Source organism: Bombyx mandarina, chromosome 16 (genome assembly GCF_030267445.1).
Source record: "Bombyx mandarina strain Sakado chromosome 16, ASM3026744v2".
NCBI lineage: Eukaryota > Metazoa > Arthropoda > Insecta > Lepidoptera > Bombycidae > Bombyx > Bombyx mandarina.
This window is the reverse complement of record NC_143222.1, coordinates 9,095,593-9,117,504: the sequence shown is the minus strand read 5'-3', so window position 1 is coordinate 9,117,504 and position 21,912 is coordinate 9,095,593. Positions and strand designations below refer to the sequence as shown.

Sequence of the window (21,912 nt, the reverse complement as noted above, 5' to 3'; positions counted from 1 at the left end):
CTTTGAAAATAGAATCTTAATAGTGTACAAACTTATAATTGCAATTAATTATAGTCGAATTTCGACTACCGGGCGACCACTAGTCTTAATCAATTGTGTGTTTAGATCAAAATATATACAAGACGTATATTTTGATTGGACGACTGTTTTTGGCTTCGCAAATTTAACGTCATCATCAATCAAAATAAATTTTAATCGACTTCTTTATTAATATAGCACGCCCCCGCGATAAAGACGGTACCGGTTTTCTGTCCTCATTTAAACACCGAAATATTCTAAATTCGCAGAGTTTATTCGTAAACCTTCTTTACCTTAGGTCTTCTGCAGTTGCAAACGTGAATAAAACACTTTTATAGTTTAATCTAGTATTACTACTGTTCATTACTGAATCCTCGGCATAATCAATACATTTTACCAATTTAGTTCTTTTTTTTTGTCCTACCTAAGCTGATAGCCTTGAGAGGCTATTTCAGCGGAACCTTAACTAGTAGGTGAGCTCACGGGGCTCAAACCTGACGACGTTGCTAACACGAACCCTAGCAAGAGCCGTGCTTCTCAGAATCTACCATCGGATCGGAAACGCGACCCACTGAAAAAATCCGGCGAGAAACTCAGTGGGCTGTGTCTGAGGGTTAATTTACTCGTCGAGCCCTTCGTCGCAAGCGACGGGTTCGACGAGAACGGTGACCGGTGCTTGAGGTACCTAAAAGCACCGTTAGTGGATCCGGGGAATCCGAAATGACGTGTTTGGGGCGACGTCGACTGCTTTCCATTCTATCCGCAGGATCGGGAATGTAGTTACCGGCGGCCACGATGAGAGGGTTCTCGTGTCGTGCCGCTTTATCGAAGTGACCAATTTACATTTTTCCGAATTGATCCAAATCAAATAAACAGATATACGATGAATTCGAGAATCACAACTTTGGTTTTATAGCACGTAGAGTTGTTTTCTTTTTACTCATGGCACATGTTGGTGAATGAGCTAGCAGCTCAGTTGATGTTAAGTCGTTATCGGAACTAATCGATGTCACATATGAATGAATACCGGCGCCGATTTTGAGATATGTCTAAGTCTTGGATGTGTTGTATAACGGCTTTCACATCCTTTATACCGGAAAGCATTAAGGCTTTGCGACATAAATAGGTGTACGGTGGTGGTATCATCCCGGAAGGGCTTACAAGAGGCCATACCACCAGTAATATTCAGGTTAAATCCCACTGATACATTTTGGTATTGTTTTAGTGTCCATTTTCTGGTGTTATTACCTTTCCATCTACTTTCAAATAAGAACGGTGTCAAAGAATTCGCCACTTGTATAAAAATATAAAGTGTAATTAAATAGAATTACCAAGCTCACTAAACAAGGCACGCAGATTTAATAATTTCTTTTAAGCGACCATTGTACTTAATCAGTTATTAGTATTGACGACTGCTTTTGTATAAATGAGTCCGTTTGTAAAATAATTCAACGTTTATTGTTATTTAAAATTTTAATTAATATTTGTAATCTTATCGGGACTGTGGTTCGGCGGTTAAACGCGATAACAGGCAATATAATAATGTAGGTGGGTAACATAATAATGTATTAATTAGTTCAATGTTTTCAGAATGTCGTAGAAAAGTGATTCTTGATTCTTTACTATAGTATTTTCTCAATTATGATATACTAGAAGTCCCGCAGTAGTCGAAATTCGACTATAATTAATTAGAATTATAAGTTTGTACACTATTATGATTGTATTTTATACTTCTATAATCACAAATTTCGCCAAGACTACACCATAAAAAATATTAACAAAGACAAACAATATTTAATCTATTCTCAATTTGACAACAGACGTCAAGAACAAAAGTTTGACAATAAATAGTATGCATGCGTGTGTGCGTCAAATACATGGTATGTAGTGTGTGTAATGTTTTCTTTATTGATATAATGTATCTTTTATGCATTATTAAAAAAAATTATTAGCATTGTGCACTTCTTCTCTATATTCTCTACTAGCGACCCGCCCTCGCTTCGCTTCGGAAACATTAAAACACACATGAAACAAACAAAAAAAAGAAAAAAAAGTAGCCTATGTTCATCAGGGACAATGTCGGCTTCTAATGGAAAAAGAATTTTTCAAATCGGTCCAGTAGTTTCGGAGCCTATTCGAAACAAACAAACAAACAAATCTTTCCTCTTTATAATAATATATTATATTATTAGTAAGATAAGTTTGGAAAATTTCATACTCCTCCGTCCGCGCAATTTTCGTGAAAAGGGATACAAAGTTTTTACTTCACGTATTAATATATAGATATTTAAAAAAACACATTTAATTTCATCGTTTAGTAGTTGGATCGCGATTTCGATCCGGTGGTAGATTCAGCGAAGCACTGCTTTTTTATGATTGAAAGAGTACTGGTGGTCCGGAGGCCTTTCCAGTCTCACCAGGACAGGTGCGCGAGCAAAGGCTCAGCCATAAGGAGTGGTATTTGCAAACAATTGCCCGAGCGCCTCCGAAAGAGACCTAACAGCTGAAGAGCAATTGCGAAGCACTGCTCTTGCTACGGCAGATGTTAGCAAGCTCAGGCCAAGCTTTGTAAGCTCGTTCACCAGTCAGAATAGGCGAAGTAGGCGAAAAAATTAAGATAATTCACGATACATCATTACGCGTAATCTTCAGAAAAACTGATAATTCAGCAAGTAGCTCCTTTAAGAAGTCGTCGTGGTCTAAAGGATAAGACGTCCGGTGCGTTCGTATCTAGCGATGCGCCGGTGTTCGAATCCCGCAGGCAAGTACCAATGTTTGTAATGAAATACGTACTTAACAAATGTTCACGATTGACTTGAACGGTGAAGGAATAACATCTAATATATAATGTAATAAAAATCAAATCCGTGGTACCACCACCCTTCCTATTTCTACCGTGAAGCATAAAGCGTTTCGGCTTGAAGGGTGGGGCAGCTGTTCTACTGTTAAAACTGAGACCTTAGAACTCATATCTCAAGGTAGGTGGCGGCATTTACGTTGTAGATATCTACGGGCTTCTGTAACAACTTAACATCAGGTGGGCCGTGAGCTCGTCAACACATCGAAGCAATAAATAAAAATATCCGAATCAAAAGTGCAAAAAATGGTTGAGCGATTAAATGATACCACAGACACATCTTGTTTTCCTAATTGAAGAACATTCACTTTGCATTGCTTAGTTTAAATTCGATTGAGTACTCACTCATATATGAATATCGATTGAGTACAATAACATACTCGTCCATATTTATACTGCACTCAAGTGGTTCCTGCAAGACGGCCGCGCGGGAATCGCGTTATTTGTAAACACGGATCAGTTAATTTCGCTACATATCGTCTTCTCGCATTAAAACTGTATAATCTCAAAAGCGGTTGGTGGTGCAAGGGAAAGTCGAGGGCAAAAGATCTCGCGGACGATCTCCAACACGATGGACCGACCTCATAAAATCTGCGACTCACTCCAACATAAATGTTTGCTCTCACTCTGCGAAACATCGTGCCACATGGCGTCGCATCGCGAGAGCATCGGTATCGCAGGATCCGACTGATGCATGACCACGACCACTCCGTCAAGAGTGTACGAATAGGAAGAATCTCAAAACATACTATTATAATTTTACAGGAGGGCGTTTTAAAGGTTCAATGTGATATTTTGAATATTAATCATCTTTGCAACGTTTCTTTTTATTTTTTACCAGTTAAATTATCTGTCTCTTAAAGTCAGATAAAATTATGTATTAATTTTGTTAATAGTAGACTAAATATAGGAAAACTAAAAAAAAAAAAATTAAACTAAACTACGCTCTTTTGACCTCTTTTTGGTGATACCAAAAGATTCCGCATATTAACTCAATTTCGAATATTTTTGGAAATTGTACACTTTTAATACGAAAAGACGATTATCTTCATAAAATTTCTAAGTATCATTTAAAAAAAACCATTTTGTATACATACTTCAAGTCGTATGTGTACTCAAACTCCCATATAGTATATTTTTTATAATAATTAAAATTTATTGTAGTAATTAATGCCTGATTTTGCTACGCGATGCTCTAATGCAAAATATTGTTGTTTTGTATAGTAGATCATCTTTTCATGAACATTTCGTAAGTAATTTATGAACAAACACTAACTTACTAGGTACCATTTCTCAAACCGATTAGTATTGGATATAAAGAAATCAAAAATATCTATATGTATAAATTGAAATTCATCGGGATAAAGGGACTAAATAAAACGCATATCGCGATAAAATAAACATTACGCGTATATTTGTTTTGACAGGAAAAATATATTACAAAATAAATGATACGTACAAACGTGTAAATGCGGGATTCGGGAATATTCGATAATTTTAACCGTTATTTGATTCAGCAATTGCAGAAGTTGTATAATTGCAGTAACTTCAATACTATGTTGTAATGTAATTCGCAAAAAAGAAAATACGATTATTATGCCCTAATACAGACTTAAGACAGAATTCCTTTCATATTCAATTGTGGCAAGACGTAGTAGAATCTCACACGGGTAAGATTTTCTTTATGAGATACAGTAAGTTTTTTTTTTATTGCCTAGATGTGTGGACGAGCTCACAGCCCACCTGGTGTTAAGTGGTTACTAGAACCCATAGACATCTACAACGTAAATGCGCTACACACCTTGAGATATAAGCTCTAAGGTCTCAGTATAGTTACAACGGCTGCCCCACCCTTCAAACCGAAACGCATTTCTGCTTCACGGCAGAAATAGGCGGGGCGGTGGTACCTACCCGTTCGGACTCACAAGAGGTCCTACCACTAGTTATATTACGCAAATTATAATTTTGCGGGTTTGATTTTTATTACACGATGTTATTCCTTCACCGTGGAAGTCAATCGTGAACAATTATTGTTAAGTACGTATTTCATTAGAAAAATTGGTACCCGCCTGCTGGATTCGAACATCGTTGCATCGCTATATACGAATGCACCGGACGTCTTATCCTTTAGGCCGCGACGACTTCTATTTTTGTTATGTCGAAATTATGTTAAAGTTAAAATAACTTAAAGTGAAGGTAGCTAGGGGACGCTCCGTCGCAGTATCAAGGACCTATAGCCTATACGGATCTATAGCCTATATGCATAACGAATTTAATCACTATAAAATGCATTAGGTAGTGTTGCTGTCTATATTCGTTTTCGAAAACTATTACCCAACGTCTGGTTTGAATAAATTAAAATAAAATATAAAATTATGTGTACTATTTGTATTTCATCGAAATTGCACCTCGGCAATGGCCGTTGTAACTATACTGAGATCTAGAACTTATATCTCAAGGTGGGTGGCGCATTTACGTTGTAGATGTCCATGGGCTTCAGTAACCACTTAACACCAGGTGGGCTGTGAGCTTGTCCACACATCTAAGCAATAAAAAAAAAGTAGGTATGAATTTTGTTGAAAAAAAAATCTATAGAATTTTATTTGACTCTCCAATCAAAATATTTTTCCTTTTCTATCCTTCATTCGTTCATTCTATCGTTACTCGGTAAATTCTTCATAACCTACTTCTGATCGCTTATAATTCAAGTCGCGTGTTCGTTTTCCGGGATTGCACCTATATATTTGGAATATTTCCGACAGCCGATCCGTTCTCGACGCCACTTGCATTTAGTTCACAGCCTGTGTGTGTGTGTGTGTGTGTGCGTGTGTGTGTGTGTGCGTGTGTGTGTGTGTGTGTGTGTGTGTGTGTGTATCATCAAAATGTTATGTTTGCGTTATTTCATGTATTAATATGTTCAGAACACTCATTCCATTTCAGTATCCAATCTATAAACTATTTAAAAAATAATAATTTAAAGGTCAAGTATGCAGTGTAATACAGCAGTTGATATTGCTAATGTTCACTCTCCATCAGAAGGTCCGTATGTTTTTTTTTTTTTGCTCAGTATGAAATGGCCGGACTTCCGTCCTCCCCTGGGGATGGAGGGCGGGGCATGTCGGAGTCGAACTGACTAAAACCTCCTGTCGCTCAACAACCCGCGTCCGAACCTCGCATGAGACAGAACCCATGAAAAGGCAAAGGGAAGAGACTGAAGCGTTTAGTGCGGAGCACATCTCCCATCACAATCCCCCTCGGGACGCCGGAGGTCCGTATGTTAGTCGTTAATAGAAAAAATAGAGAAAGACCGAGGCTCCTTACGTACTAATCTAAGTTATTTACTTAACTGCTCAATTCCCGAGGACTAAGTTTGTTTTTATCAGTATGTTTTAATTAAATATGGCACAAATAAATACAATAACTTTGATTGACTCAAAAGTCTAGTTTCTCTATACTATATTCTCTATTCTCTATAGACAAGAAAAGACAAGTAAAATTTTCGCCTGTGTTTGTCAACCGACCTTGATATTAGAAAAACATCTTCAGTTTTAGAAATACTCATTTTTCTTCAAACTATGTACATATTTATTAGGTTTATTATCTATGAAGTTGCCGGTTTGAAATACTGGCCATTCGAAACGTAATTTAAATATGATTGGCAATAAATTATAAATTCAAATGAATTTTATTTAAAAAAAATAATGGAATTCTATTTTCAAATTCAGTAATTTCCCGATTGATTTGATTAGTTTTGTTTTTACTACATTTTTATATTTTTAATCAATGTGAACACGATAAAATTATGTTTGTATATTACATCTATTATCAATTAGAAACAAAACGAAAAAAAAAGTAATCCATAAAAAATTGTAAATCTGAGGTTTTCATTGATTAAGGTCGAATTTATTCACGGAGCAAACAGTTTTGTACATAGATACGAGTAAGGAAGGCCTCTGATGATAATCATTATCTGAAACACTACGGTTTATGTAATTTATCGATGAACATACTTCTAAAAATGGTCGGGTTTTACGTTTCCTGCTTCGGACTATTCGCCTAATATGTATTCTGGAAGCGGACTCGGCTGTAGGATTAGAGCGATATAATAATAGTGCATTGTTTGTTACGGCTCGCCTTCGATATAGTCATTTGTATGCGGTTTGTGTGGGTACAACTCTGTGAAGCATAGCTCTGTTCGACGTGGAAGATCTGTATGATGTTTTGTTGTATCTTTTTAAATCTGTGCGTTGAATTTATATCCTGCCAGATCCCGAAAAAAAAGGCAGCGGTAGGCAGCGGCTTGGCTCTGCCCCTGGCGTTGCTGAAGTCCATGGGCGACGGTAACCACTCACCATCAGGTGGGCCGTGTGCTCGACTGTCTACAAGGGCAAAAAAACTAAAATTAGGGTTATCAGAAATTTAAATCTGTAAAGAAGGAAAATTAATCGTTTAACCGTGAATTCGGAATTAAAATAGGATTTTCAATGAGCTCATGTCATTTCAAAAAAAAAAAAATCTTGTCTATACTTTTTATTATTTCGTAGGCAGACGAGCATACGGCTTGGTGAGTGATCATTGTCGCTCATAAACAAGTTAGGCGATGCCAAAAGTACAGCCGTTGCATACTATAAGAACCGCTTTCGTGAGCTCTCGCTTGTTGTCCTACCTAGGACTTCGTAAATGAAGATCTTTGTTATCCAAGATAGATTAGCCGACATTCAACTTGGTAATGATCATCCCTACCCATGAACGTGGTGTCGCTTACCGTAATCTATTTATACTTTGAAGTTGGGTACGATAAGTGGTAGTTGTGATAAGCATCGAAAAGCTACACGCAATAAAATTATAACGGATTATTCCGTTACTCCTCAGACTGGGTGGAGTGGCGTTCTATGAAGGCAAGAGCTGGATGAGAGAATCCGAGGATCGTGCTTAGCGGTGTGCAATTAGAGAGGCCTATGTCCAGCAGTGGACCGCTATAGGTTGATGATGATCATGATGATGACTCCATTACTTATTGACATTTTAGTCACTTAATATTTCGTGAATCTTCAAACTGAAGCGAAGCCAGGTGGTGGAAAGGTCCGCGCGTTCTTTCAAGAGTGTAAGCCCCGCGCGTCACCTGATATTTGTGTTACATTACATCCAAAGAAAGTAGCATATGATTTGTTGGACGAAATTTATTTTTGTATTATCGTGTAAGAAATTGCTAGCACTACTAGACATCTTCTGGAACTGTTAATAAGCATTGAATATTTTTTTTTTAAAATACAGTTTTAATAATTATCTACCCCGACAGTCGATGTCTGATTCCAATTAAAGATAGTTCTGTGCATTTCTTAATTTCAAAATAACCTATTACTCGTAAGAACGTTTAAATAAAATCGGCCATTTCATTTCAGGTGCTCTTGTGTGAAGCTCTTACCACCATCTCATTTTACTAACGGACACAATTTCATTTTATGAATATAGATAAACAGTCCGCAAATGGTTCACGAACATTATGCAACGATATTACTCATAATAATAATATTATTCGAGTGCAACTGAGAAGTCAGAACGAGGCATGAATGAGTCAGTGTGGCACTTATTTGGTCAGTCGAGTTTCAAGTTACCTTACTGAAGCTGTACTAGCTCCGGCTTGGCATTTTATATTACGTTTTTACGAATTTATTCGTGGTTTAATTACGTTATTTTGCTTGATCTTCGCAATGTTTTTTTTTTATTGCTTATATGAGTGGACGAGCTCACAGCCCACCTGATGTTAAGTGGTTACGAGAGCCCATAGATATCTACAACGTAAATGCGCCACCCACCTTGAGATATAAGTTCTAAAGTCTCAGTTACAACGGCTGCCGTACCCTTCAAACCAAAACGCATTACTGCTTCACGGCAGAAATAGGCAGGGTGGTGGTACCTACCCGCGCGGACTCACAAGAGTTCCTACCACCAGTAAAAACTACCACCAGCAAAAACGGTGCTCGAACAGTTTCAACAAACTGGTGTATTTGATAGTTTCTTCTTTATTGTCATTATATTGTTTCTGGGCGTTTGGAATGCTTTACAGTTTTCGTGGTCACGCACGTCTTCCATTAATAAATAACATAACGTAGTCGGGTTTCACTAGTGGAAACTAAAATTATAAACAGTAGTTAAACTAACTAGCGATTCGTAATCAGTCACAGTCAATTACGTATCCATTACGTCCTGACCTACTATTATTGAGATATGCCCATAGGGTTTTTAGACATTTGAACTCGAACGTAAATTCTTACCCATGATTAATAGTTACAAAGATAATATGCAAAATTTTTCGTAATTGTGTTGCCCTTAAATTTTCCTTCAACTCCTCAAATTATGTCAATTTTTTTTTCTACCTATGCTGATAGCCTTAGGAGAACTATATCAGCTTCGCCCTAATGTGTTGGTGAGCTCACGGGGCTCAAACCGCAGTGGTGCTAATACTGGCCCTGGTAAGAGCAGTGCTTCGCAGAATCTACCACCGGATCGGAAACGCGACCCACTGAGGAGATCCGACGAGAAACTCAGTGGGCTGTGTCTGTGGGTTCGTCGCAAGCGACACGGGTTCGACGAGCGAATTAAGCGCACGGTGACCGGTTTTTGTCTACATTTTCTAATAAACAATTTTGATTATTATGTGTCGGTTTTTTGAGTCTGTTTATAGCCAATATATTATGTACGAAATTATAGTGTGCATTATAATCTTTTCGAAAAAACCGAAGATCGGTCAATCAGCGTGGATTAATGATAAACATGTGGTAATTTTGAATTTACCTGATAGTTTTTGGTCACGACCCTCAGCAATGAGGAAACGACAAAGAAGAAGATAGTTTTTGCGTAGCGCGCAATGTAGACACAATCACGAATTACAATGCCCACGGGCGGCGCGATCTATTGTGTCCAACTCATTTCGCTTGAGATTATAAGTTCACATATTAGGAACTTACTGAAATACATCCGAATACATTCTCGAACTCCCGATCTGTATTAATATAATTGTAAATAGACATGCTTCAACAAAAACCGACTTCAAATAGAAAAAAAAAAGATATTCCAAAACAAATTAATCTACATACACTAAAAACAAGAATCATCATAATCGGTTGGGGTGATATTAAGTTATTCATCTATTTGTCTCGCAAGTACTTAATGAAAATTTAAGACTTATATGGTTTTCTCATGGATACCATTATCAGAACTGGACTAAATTGAAATGGGACTACACGGGAAGCGTCAGCTTTCTAATAAAAAACTAATCATCAAAATCGATTCACCCAGTCAAAAGTTATGAGGTAACAAACATTTAAAAAAACATACAGTCGAATTGAGAACCTCCTCCTTTTTTGAAGTCGGTTAAAGAGTACAATGAATCTTTGATTGAATGTATGTTAAAATTGTACTCCACACATCAACAATACTGAAATGCTCTCAGATCAGTTTTCAAACAAACAAAAGTTTATATTAGAAGATCTTGATGTTTTGCATATAATTTTCGACAAATTATTACATATTTAAGTGAAATTATATTTTGACCTTCAAAAGCCAGTTTAATATAGTTTGATTCTCAATAGGTTTGTAAGAATGGACCATCATTAAAATATATCGTTAGCGAACGTTGCATTTGCATCCCACAGTGCTTTTAATCAATTGTCATTTAGAGTTGATGCTTAAGTGGTTACTGGAGCCCATAGACATCTACGACGTTAATGCGCCACTCACCTTGAGATATAAGTTCTAAGGTCTCAGTATAGTTAAAACGGCTGCCCCACCCTTCAAACCGAAACGCATTACTGCTTCACGGCAGAAATAGACGGGGTGGTGGTACTTACCCGTGCGGACTCACAAGAGGTCCTACCACCAGTAAAGTTTAGTTTGTGTTTAATAAATGTCCTTGTAGTTAGCGGATAAATAACATGACGACTATAATAACTGTCGTGGAAGATGTATGTGTGTACGTAATTTGAACAGAATTCGGTACTTGGGGATAAGTTACTTGTAATTTTCTTATTATTGACAACTTCGTGACTGCACGGCACTGAGACGATCACACCGATACAACAACCGAACAGTGTTTCGTAAAACTACACTAGGTACTTACTTAGACGATGTAAAAGGAAACTTATTATCTAGAATTTAAGAACGATTTACCTAAAGCAAATTAGGATCGTACTTTCGGATAAATTTGATTTGATATTATTATGTTTTCAAGTGACAAAAGCAAACAAGTATTAGACATTGTTTTACAGATTGTCCCTTCTTTAAGGTGAACTTTATCAGAATCGTAAAAACAAATTAAAAAGTAATTTAATAAATAACCGGGCCAAATCATGCCCGGACTTCCGGCCACAATTTTGTTATTTTTTATTACTTAGATGGGTAGACGAGCTCACAGCCCACCTGGTATTAAGTGGTTACTGGAGCCCATACACAGCTACAACGTAAATGCGCCACCCACCTCGAGATATAAGTTCTAAGGTCTCAGTATAGTTACAACGGCTACCCCACCCTTCAAACCGAAAAGCATTACTGCTTCACGGCAGAAATAGGCGGGGTGGTGGTACCTACCCGTACAGACTCACTAGAGGTCCTACCACCAGTAGGATTCCCTATATTATGGGTACCAGACACCGGTAAACATACTTATGTTTAAACATATACATATACAGACAATAAGCACACAGATAAAAAACAAACAGACCTGCTCATCACACAATGTTTGCCCGATATGGGAATCGAACCTACGACCCTCGGCGCAATAGTCAAGGCCGCTAACTATTCAACTGCTGGGTCATAATTATTGAGATTATGTTGATAAACAAGACTTCTTTGACCTTTTATTTTTATTAACATGTTCACAGACTTTTACACACCGCATAAAATATGGCAAGAAGGAAAGATGTACAAAGATGGCGCCATCTGGCGTTACACTATAAATAAGAGCAGAGCATACAGCCTAAAATCAATGAAATTTTATCCAATAATAATTACATCTTTTGAACGAGTATGTAATCGTATGAGGCGTAATCGAATACATAATATTTGCGGTTATGAAAGCACGGGTACAGTGACATATTAATAATAATAATAACAATCTATCTTCTATCTATATTTATAAAAATGAATTGCTGTTCTTTAGTTTCGCTAAAACTCGAGAACGGCTGGACCGATTTGGCTAAGTTTGGTCTTGAATTATTTGTGGAAATCCAGAGAAGGTTTAAGAGGTAGATAAATATGAATATGCTCGGTATTTAAATAAAAATAACAATTTTGTTTTCCCTTGGATGTGTACCCCGTCGGACGGATTCCTTTCGTTTGTTTTAAGTTTATTTTATACAAAAGAAAAGGTCTTATATTTATCGATTGAGGCGCTACAAAGTCTGCCGGGTCAGCTAGTAATAATATAAAGAGGAGTTGGAGCCAACGCTGTTTGTTGTCTATTAGGTATAGTAATTTTCTCGTCTACTACAGTTAATGAGACAATCACTGTCATCGATGTCAATTCAAACAGCGGCACGGCGACGTTTCTGAGATCTTCCTGCCTGTGTAATCATTTGACATGTAAACGCTCTCTTAGTGTTGAAGTCGTGTACGAGGAGTTTAAAATTAGTGGCTTCTAGAATGTTCGGTTTTTCCTTATATAGCGCGGTTAAAAATGTCGACAGTCAATTGGCTACGAATCGATCAGTGGTTTGTTTATGTGTGATTTTAGAGAAAATAGATTTCCAACTATTGTGAGATTCTCACTGAGTACTATCATTAAGAGTATCTATTGATATTTATAGTTTAGAAATACATGGGCATCGAAAAGTTTTGCTTTGATCACGCTTAATGGCAAATGTGTGCGGTCCCCACAAACCTCGTGAGTTGGTTTAAGATCCGCTATAAAAATGAGTGGAATTTCGTTCCCAATACTTATAATAACATTGTATTTAAGGGTGAGACCGATATATTAGTATTCACTAAGATATTCGTAATACAGCTTGTATTCGTGTATCGGTAATCCGTCGAATTCTGATATGCTATTATTCCGTATTCACTTTATTCATAATATTAGCCAACTCACATCGGTCGGGTTGTATCAGAATCTATCACTCTAAACGACGGTATGAATACCGTATTAAGTTTAACTCGTTTACCCGTTTTATCTAAGTATATTAAGATAACAGGATATTCACGTATTAGTTAAGGTATTATAATATTACATCATGAATATATTAATATTAGCTAATATTGACAAATATCGGTCGGTATTAACCCATCTTTAATTGTATTGATCTACATACACACAACTGTTGTAATATTGACGTTCACAGCTTTAGTTGTAGGCCAAGATATCGATTAGGCACGCTCGTATATTAGCACTTTTGTTTTAACCGGTTTATTTGTCTAACGCTTATGTATAACTAGTAGGATGAGCGAAAGAGAGAGAGAGATATATATATATATATAAGGAATTAATAGAATAGAAACGTTTTCAATAGTAATGCTTATTGTACATTGTGCTGTCATGATAAATATTGTGATGCCGCGTCTTAAGTTTCCATTTAAGGTTTAGATGCACGCTCGAAATTATTTAGCTAAATGGAGATTATAGTGCTTTTGATTTATTCCAACATAATAAAGGTCTCACGGCGACACTTCTCAAGGCAGGCTCTTCTTGTATTTTTTTGATCAGACTAGTACATTATATCGCACTTAATATTGATCTTTAAGGAAGCTGATTATTAGTTACAGTTTAGCATAGTCTCCGAATTTCCGAACCGAAGTTACCGAGCATTTTCTTAAGTATGCCGAGTGCCATTCACGTTATGATGTCGTTTATGGCTTACGACCAAGTGTACAGATTTTAACACCTTATTATTAAACTCTTGTGCAATAATACAGTTGAATAATTTTAGTGATTATATAGACAGGCGATAGGCACGTGTCGGACTATTTTTTGTGTTTCCATTACAATAAAGAAGTATACATATCATGAATATCAGGTGAATACATCGTGTTTAGCATGCATCGCGGTTCTTAATAATATATAGGAGTCACGATTTTGCTTTGTTCAATATTCAGGGTCAGCCCACAATAGGTGTTAACTTGGACACGACTCATTTATCTTCGCAAGTCCACCGCTAATTTTGTGCCTTTATTTTGTTTATTTTGAAGATTTCGCTCTGTTCACAGCTGCTTTTGTAAGTATAAGTTCGAGAGCTAATATAAACAATAGGCAGAAGAACTCATTAGTTGCATATTGATTCGAAGATGTCAAAACGATAATTGGGAGTATCTAAAAATAAAGCCGACATAAATGTTTTAGTAGAGAGTTTCTCGCCGGATCTTCTCAGTGGGTCGCGTTTCCGATACGGTGGTAAATTCTGGGAAGCACCGCTCTTGCTAGGGTCAGTGTTAGCAACGCTCCGGTTTGAGCTCCATGAGCTCACCTACACACGTTAGAGTGAAGCTAAAATAGCCTCTCAAGGCTATCAGCATAGATAGAAAAAAAAATTGTAGAGATAATCACTCCAGCAGCTCTCGCGATGATCAAGATTATTAGATACTTAGTCTGACGTGATATGTGTTACTCGTAACAACGAAGAATTGTTGCACTGTAGAAATATGAAGATAACATAAAAAACTATATTGCTAATTTCAAGATTCAATTCAAAACTTTTATTTTCACGTCTTGGACAGAAACTAACCAATATAGTTCAATATTGAAAATCGAGGATGTTTTGATGGAATCATGAAAATGATTGAACGATTTGAACAATTAAATCGAAAGGCCATGCTAAAAGAAACATAAATTGTTAATATAGAGTTTACTTTTATTATTTTTCCCGAACGTAGAAATTATTGTATATAAATAATTAATATTTCATGAATTGTATTTATTTTATATAAATTTAAGAATTTAGATTTCCACAACATTCAAATATCCACGAAAATAATCTTAAACGTCTGTGACAACGAAAACAGTACTCGCAACGTCACAAATAATAAAGGCTAACTATTAGGTCAAACTATTAAAGTATTGTAGTTCTAATAAAGACGTCCTTAGTTTTAGTCCTTAACGCAAGTAAATAAAGTACAACAAACACAAAAGAGTTTTGTAGACAGATTAGTACACGCTATTTTAGCTTCTGTAATACTTAACGCTGTCCTGAGCCAAGGTAGAACTCATTATTATATTGTGGCGAAATTTTCAAGGAATTTCGCGTAGTTGATAAGAAACTGTCAGTCTCGAGCCACGTTCAGTGGTAGTTCTTTCTTCTCTTTGCAATGGGAAACTTTATTAAAAGAGATTCATAAATGCTCCCTACAGAGACTAATTTAAACCATTAGACATACCTATATTGTGTTTATACAATATATGGTGGTGGTTACTGGTGGTAGGATCTCTTGTGAGTCCGCACGGGTAGGTACCACCACCCCACCTATTTCTGCCGTGAAGTAGTAATGCGTTTCGGTTTGAAGGGTGGGGTAGCCGTTGTAACTATACTGAGACCTTAGAACTTATATCTCAAGGTGGGTGGCGCATTTACGTCGTAGATATCTATGGGCTCCAGTAAGCACTTAACACCAGGTGGGCTGTGAGCTCGTCCACTCGTCTAAGCAATAAAAAGAAATCCTTTTTTATTTATTTATTAAAGCCATACAATATAACCAATTTAAATTTAAATATTTACCTAGATCAATAATTAATAAGCGTTATACACTTAATTGTACTTCTGAATGTCTTAAGTTGAATTGAGTTTTACTTAACCCGCTTTTTATGGATGTCGCCATCGTCCCTTAACACCAAAAAAGATACTAAAGATTGATTGTTATTGTTGGATTTGTAGTCTGCGTTGTCGGTTCAAGTCGTACAACTCTTACTTTAACATTAACAGATGCGTGTTATGGCTCAACTATTCTATATGATTTCATGTTAACAATTGTTCTGTTATTGAACATAGTATATAAATATACCACCGGATCGGAATCACGATCCACTGAAAAGATCCGGTGAGAAAATCAGTGGGTTGAACATGTCTATAGCTACGAATAAATAATAAGTCTATTTATTCGTAGGTCTATAGAATAAGTTGCACGTCGAAGGCGAAGCATTTGAATATTTCGACGAGAACGATATCCGTGCTTGGAATGCCTAAAAGTACCGCCAGTGAATCGAGATGATCCAAACACATGTCTAGACATGTCTAGGACGAGGCCGACTGTTGGTTACTAGATTTAAGTATGTGCGAGTTAGTCAATTGTAAACTATGAAAATGGAATATGTGCACGTATGTAATTTTTCGAGTAATGCAGTAGTACTCTTTGAAGACTATCAGTTTAAAAGTAAGCGGTGCTGAAATAAACAGCATAATTTACTTTTTTCATTGCCCTTGTTGAGTGACAAATTTAACAAGGGTACCACGTAATGGTGAGTGGTTACCATAGCTCATGTTTGTCAGCAATGCCAAGAGCACAGCCGAGCCGTTGCCTAGGTAATTAAGGGTATCTGATAGGTATGTCTTGTGTTAGCACGCACAATCTTAATGGGTTTTCTTTGCCGCTAATTATCGTGCCTTCTGGTTACAAATTAAACATTTCGATGCAGTCGTAACATCTAGCAACGTGGTTGGGCGTGCCCATAAGATACGGTAAACATACATCCATTACATAGTAGGCTGCGAAAACCAAGCGATAAAAATATTCTCCTTCTCAGTCGTTTACTCGTGGCGGAGTGGTCGTGGTTATGTTTTTTTTTTATTGTTTAGATGGGTGGACGAGCTCACAGCCCACCTGGTGTTAAGTGGTTAATGGAGCCCATAGACATCTACAACGTAAATGCGCCACCCACCTTGAGATATAAGTTCTAAGATCTCAGTATAGTTACAACGGCTGCCCTACCCTTCAAACTGAAACACATTACTGCTTCACGGCAGAAATAGGTAGGGCGGTGGTACCTACCCGCGCGGACTCACAAGAGGTCCTACCACCAGTGAAGTATGTATGTCTTATGCTCTCCATCTCTCTCTATTTGTGGCGTTACGTGTAACATTCAGTAAGGGATTCCGTAAAAACATAGAAGACGTAATTCAATTCGGTTTATTTTAAACTTGTGAACGTTATCCGAGCCATACATCACGGCAGTCGGGTCCAGACATCGGCGCTCCGATGTTATATTTGGCACATACATCGTTGCGTCGTCGGATTCGTTCCAGATTTGGTGTTTAATGGTCGGTTAACTTTTAATGGACCAGCCAAAGTCATTTGAGCTTCTAAACGTATCGTTTTTCGATTATGTACTTTTTACTTCATATTTTCTTGATTTATTATTTTTAACTAAATGTCTTTGTTGAATATTATTGTTTAATTAACGTTTCCTATTACAGTTATGCAGTGAATATATTCAGAATGTATCGTAAGAGATAAAATTAATTAATGGCCTTTAAAATTCTGTAGTTAAAAATGCTTATTCTTGTTTTTATATCGTGGAAATTCTAAAGTATAGCTAACTAATGATGCAAACTCTTGTATAATGATTTTTATGTTCTGTTTTTCCTAAAACAATGTTTTATCATTATTAACAGTTGATACTTCTGAGATACTTTGAGATAGGTCGAAATCTGAATGGTTTTATACAACGCCTGTCCCACCCTCTTTAAGACAGGAACGCATGGCTGCTTCGCGGCAGAATAAGGCAGCATGGTGGTAACTATGCATGCGGTCTTATCTATGCAGTGCTCTGAGGAATTGTTCGAGATGATACCGGCATCTCGTTTTTACCATCGCACCGCCCGCCACCGGAGTAGAGTTCATCCATACTACCTGGAGCCACTGCGGTCATCCACAGTGTGTTTCCAGAGGTCTTTTTTGCCACGTACCATCCGGCTATGGAATGAGCTCCCCTCCACGGTGTTTCCCGAGCGCTATGACATGTCCTTCTTCAAACGAGGCTTGTGGAGAGTATTAAGCGGAAGGCAGCGGCGTGGCTCTGCCCCTGGCATTGCTGAAGTCCATGGGCGACGGTAACCACTCACCATCAGGTTGGCCGTATGCTCGTCTGCCTACAAGGGCAATAAAAAAAAATACATATAAATAAAATTGGAGTATTTGTTTGTAATGTTGAAATAACCGCTTTTTACTACATGCCTATGAATATGTATATGTTACATACACCGAAATAACATTTTTAAATAACATTTACAATTTTTGTCTGTCTGTCTGTTTGTTCCGGGTAATCTCTGGAACGGTTCGACCGATTTTGACGAGACTTTCACTGATAGGTGGCTAATGATATAAGGAGTAACTTAGGCTACTTTTTTTAGACTAGCTTCGCCCCGCGGCGTCACCCGCGTTACGACAATAACCGCGGGTAGCATCACGGGACTCAGCTATCAATAATAAAATTTAATGTTTCCGAAGCGAAGCGAGGGCGCGTCGCTAGTAATACATACAACTAGTAAATACCGATTGACGATCGCAGTACATCCTGCTGCGGCTTCTCTAGTGACTTCCGTGATCGCCTTCCCAACACCCACGGGACGAGATGAGGTAGGCTATTCTGGGAAAATACTACGCAGTCACATTATGTGCCATCAATGACAACAAAAGATGAACAAACGCTTTAAACAGAACAATTGTGTCGTTCATTCGGACAACAATACAATAAAAATAGACTTTGTTCGCCTGGCACGCTTCACGCAACTTTCAATTGAATTAATCGTATCAAAGTAAATATCTCAGTTCTGCAACATATTGTCGATTTAACGGAATGATACATTTAGATGTTGATATTAAAAAAAATTATTAAAAATCTTGGAATTAAACGTGCCTTGATTGATTTTGCACATAAGCAGGAATACTACAGTAATCCTATTCCAAACATCGTACATATAATTTTCAATCAATAATTTTTCAGCTTGTAATGGCTTGAATACATTTCAAATTATTGATTGTACAGATTTAGAACTAGCTTTGGGAATTGTTATATTTGTGTTATTCTTTTCTTACCAAATACAATTTACGATTATGTAGTTTGTTTTGTTCAATGATTGACGTTGTGTTATTACATGATTATACATATATGCTATCAATTTTTTTTTCTATCTACTTTATGAATATTCAACGAGACATATCGGGAACTTACTATAGTTAAAAATCGCAGTAAAATCCTTTTAAATAATACAGTTCATAATTTATTATCGGCAATTAGAATTCTTGGAATACGGAAGCCTAATAATTATCCGAAGTTGAAGCTATGCAGGTATCGATGTAGGCAGCGCTTAATAAATAGTTCGTCGTAGTCGTAGTCGTTTCCTAGTCGTAAATCAGTGTGGGTGATGCACAGATTGAGGTTTTTTGCAATTTCGTCCTACGGCGCTCAAATACTTTTTATTGAAATAATAATCTTTGAATTATCTGCGAGGGACTTCGGTTCCCTCTGTATTTTGTACCGTATGTTCCATGGGGAGTGCGGAGTGAGGAATTGTTCGAGATGATACCATCGTCTCGTTTTTACCATCGCACCGCCCGTGACCGGAGTAGAGTTCATCCATACTACCTCGAGCCACTACGTTCATCTACAGTGCGTTTCCAGAGATCTTTTTTGCTACGTACCATCCGGCTATGCAATGAGCTCCCCTCCACGGTGTTTTCCGAGCCCTATGACATGTTCTTCTTCAAACGAGGCTCGTGGGGAGTATTAAGCGGTAGTCAGTGGTTTGGCTCTGTCCCTGGCATTGCTGACGTCCATGAGCGACGGTAACCACTCACCATCAGGTGGGTCGTATGCTCGTTTGCCTATACGGCAATAAAAATAAAAAATAAAATTAATACTGCCGTTCTGTGTAGTTTTCAATACAAGGTCAGCCAAAGGTTCAGCATTACTAATTGAATTCCATACTTTGAATTACATAATACCAATCTCAATAGCCTCCCAAAGACCTTTTATTTCATAAGACGGCTCTCACCTATGGTCGTTTTTCCTCATATTTTCACAATACTCCCATCACACCGAAGGCGTTTAAAGCAATTCAATATAAAAATGGAATTGCCATAAAAAATAATTGAATATCCGCCATAGATTACCAATCGCACAAAACTCTTCGATCACCGTCAATTTAAACTTACTATACTATGTTTGCTTTGTAATTGAATCTATTGTGCAATAGACAAGATGAATAGAGGGTTTCGAACTTCGAACACATGACAAATAAGTGATGGTGATTTACGATAGCGTAATTTGGGTTCCCATGAATGAAGACGCTGAACTTTTCGTCGTCATATTAGATGGATCATTTGATTGTATTGTATTCACAACAAATCCAGTTATTGAATTATCATATACCTATTCGAAACATTATTATGGACACCGAAGTAACTTGCAAACAACTGCTCAGGATTTGCATTGTGCTTATAAAGCTTGATTATGCCCTAAGTGTTTGTACTTAAAATGCGATGTAGTAAATTATGTATTCGATATTCGTAACGTGATGTTTGATTATAATAAATATTCGTACTTATTATTGGTAGCTTGTTGGTTATCTTTTAATACATATTATGACTAACACAAGTTGTTACCCTAATACTAATAGAATTGTTCTTAAATTCCTTTAACAAAATTATTTTATAGAATAAAACAAAAAGCTGTGTTTAAAATTGAGCTATATACAGTAGGTAGCTATGTGTGACGAAGAATTAGAAGTATTTAAAGAAAGTGAAATAAAAGCGCGACCGACAGAGCATTGGTTTATCAGACGAATTTTTCCACTGTTTGTGGAACGATCTGATAAATTTTAAATGTTTTCTTTCAACAAATGACTAGACTTCCGGTATTTTATTTGATTTGATATACTTTATTGCACGATTAGTGTTAACTATACCTAAGTCCATAGTTATAATAAGACATAAATATCGCTGCCTATCTACATGCGTGCTACAATTGTGTTATGTAACGGATCTGTCACCATTAAAATCGTTTTAGTGTTTATATAAATGATAATTTATTGATAATTATTATAAATAGAGACATCAATGTCAAATTGTCTTTTCATTCGCTGTTTTAAAATATGCAAGCAGAGAAATGATACATTGCACAAACATTCTGTGAGGCTAGGCCAGGGGCTACCAAACTTATTTTATCTAATGCCCACTTTGAGACTTAATTTTTAACGCCCCAATTTTTTCGCCTACTTAATAACCACTATAGCGAGAGCTCAGTCGGTGTTTAAGAGTCCTCCTACACAACGCTCCCTTTTTTTTCTGGGTCTCTTACCGCTCCGCTTTAGGCCTGCAGCGCCCACAAGGGGTCGTTATCGCCCATTTTGGGAAAGGCAGGGCTAGGCGCTAACGGTAGCAGCAAATTGAACATCACAGACTGTGGTCCCACAAAGTTAACACGATTTATTTTTGAATAATAACAAAGGATTGATTGAAATTTTATGATAAACGATAAAAAACTCCTATCTGTTCGCTGGTTGTCTAAGGGATTATAACAGTTACGTTCGGACAGGGAGGTGGAGCTCATGGGTTCAACCTCCATCAGATCCAATAACCCTTGCATTAGACTCCTTTAGCTCTAACACTAGGAGTAGGCTTAGGGACCCCGGTAATTGCACTCGTCGAACTTGGCAAAGAGTTCGACCTGCAACCGAACCTAAATATCAGTCCGCTGAGTTTCTCGTCGGATCTTCTCAGCGGGTCGCGATACCGATCCGGTAGTAGATTCATTCGCGAAGCAGCTACTCTTGAGTTGTTAGGTCTCCTTTGGAGGTACTCGAGTAGCTTTTAGCCCAAATCCTACCCCTCCTGGTCCTTGCTCGGCTGTCCTGGTGAAACTGGAAAGGCTTCCAGTAAACCCTCATTCATAAAAAAGGGTTCATCCTGAGAGAATTTGCTAATACTGCCCCTAACAAGAGTAGTGCTTCACAGAACCTACCACCGGATCGTAATCACGACTCACTGAGAAGTTCCGGTGAGAAACTTAGTATAAGCAATAACTCATTAGCACCACACTGTCACATAATCGATTTCTAGTT

The 21,912-nt window shown here is 37.3% G+C and overlaps 1 protein-coding gene across 2 annotated transcripts in view; it reads left to right on the top strand.

Annotated features, from left to right (window-relative positions):
• The window catches only part of Mhcl (Myosin heavy chain-like), a 303,019-nt gene that overhangs the window by 128,757 nt on the left and 152,350 nt on the right, over positions 1 to 21,912 (top strand). The window lies entirely within an intron of this gene.